We start from the raw sequence: 1,819 nt of genomic DNA, 5'->3' as shown, positions 1-1,819 counted from the left end.
CTCCTCTATATACAGTATGGTGGTCCCACAGCTTCTTTACACAGCATATGGTGGGTCCACAGCTCTTTTATACAGAGTACGATGTCCCTAAGGCACCTTTATACAGAATATGATGTCCTCATAGATTCCTTATACACAGTATAATGGTCCTAACAAAAGCTCTCTCACTGTATCATGGCCCCCACAGTAGGACCCACACTGTATAATGGCCTCCACGCTGTATAATGGTTCTCATGCTATATACTGGCCTTCACAGTACTCCCCACACTAGCCACCATTTTTGTTCCAAATGGGATGGGAATGATGGCTTAGGAGTGTAGTGATCTGGAATCAGTCTGCTGAGGTTGTTTTTTTATGGGTCGGCTTTGGCATATTAGTTTCAGTGAAGGGAAGTCCTAATTCTTCAGTATAGAATAAATTATGGACAAATATATGCTTCCAACATTGTGGGAACAGTTTGAATAAGGTCCTTTTCTGTCCCAGCACGGCTATGCTCCAGTGCACAAAGCAAGGTCCATAAAGGCAAGGTTGGGGGGAGTTTGGTTTGGAAGAACCTGACTGTCCGCACAGAGTCTGAACCTCAACCAACACCTTTGGGATGAACTAGAATATAGATTGCTAGCCCTGACCCATCCAGCATCAGTGTCTGACGTTACAAATAATCTTCTGAATGAAGGAGCAAAAAATCCCAAAGACTCCTCCAAAATCTTCGGGGACCAACCCCAGCCAAATTAATGCCTATGGATTTAGAGTGGGATGTTACAAAATTCTATATCCCCATACTTATGTCCATACAGTGGATATGTATAAGAACAATACAAGTTAAAAAATAGGATTATAACAAGCTTCTGCATATATGTTTTCATAGATCTGTGTGCGTGGAGGTGTTTATCATTTGTAACAATTTACTGTATCAGATTATTGATATTACATACTATTATAAACCCTCCATAGACTTTATTACGCATTATTATCTTGGATCTCATTGGCTGCAGGGCTTGTTCTAGCACATTCTTTAATGTTGTGACATCACAGGATCGTCGCCATGGTCACCTCTGGCCTGGATATTATGACATCATGAGGAATATATAAGCAACCGCTCACCCAGAATTCCGTTGAGGGTTGTTCCGTAGGAGTTTAGTAGTGAGTATGTGCGTGTTATACCCCTGTCCTGTCCTGTCATTATTCCACATTTCCTAGCTGTAAAAGGTTCTGATTTCTTATGTCAAGCTTCCTCTACTTCCCAATTCTAATATCCTGTACATTTTTATTTAGAAAACTTTATATTTGTTAATCATCTAGTAATATGTACTATTGATACAATTGGTATTTAATGTTAGGCTACTTATAAGGAATTCTCTCTCTCTCTAATTCAGATATTTGCAGTTATTTATTTGTGAAAAATGACGCGCAAAAATTGGAACACAATCTATGTAAGTCCGAAATTAGAAAAGCCATAGAATTCAGAATAGTGATTGTAATGCTATCTCTATACATGGATATAAAAATTATTTTCTGTTGTCTGATGTCCGTTCTTCACGTACAGACAACTGCCTGGACCAATCAGGTCAACACGATTAGGACAATACCAAACCTGCATTTTTTTAATTTAAAGTGGCAAAAAAATTCTGAATTTCATAAAAGCCCCCAGGAAATAGCCTGAGTCGCCATTTTCAAATACCAGTAACATTTTTATTTTTTGGATAATGGAGGAGTGTGAGGGCTTGGTTTTTTTTGGGTAGTGAGCGGATGTTTTTATTGATAGTTACAAAGCTTTTATAGATTTTTAATGCATTTTTTTATTGTAGCAACAAAAAAC

General features: G+C 38.2%; 1 long non-coding RNA gene across 1 annotated transcript; it reads left to right on the top strand.

Moving 5' to 3' along the window:
• Positions 1–950: 950 nt before the first annotated feature.
• On the top strand, positions 951–1,521 carry LOC143768415 (uncharacterized). The gene is made up of 2 exons (XR_013213855.1): positions 951–1,143; positions 1,377–1,521. It is a non-coding gene; the product is annotated as an uncharacterized LOC143768415 (long non-coding RNA).
• Positions 1,522–1,819: the final 298 nt, after the last annotated feature.

Source organism: Ranitomeya variabilis, chromosome 4 (genome assembly GCF_051348905.1).
Source record: "Ranitomeya variabilis isolate aRanVar5 chromosome 4, aRanVar5.hap1, whole genome shotgun sequence".
Lineage (NCBI taxonomy): Eukaryota > Metazoa > Chordata > Amphibia > Anura > Dendrobatidae > Ranitomeya > Ranitomeya variabilis.
This window is presented reverse-complemented; position numbering and strand designations above follow the sequence as displayed.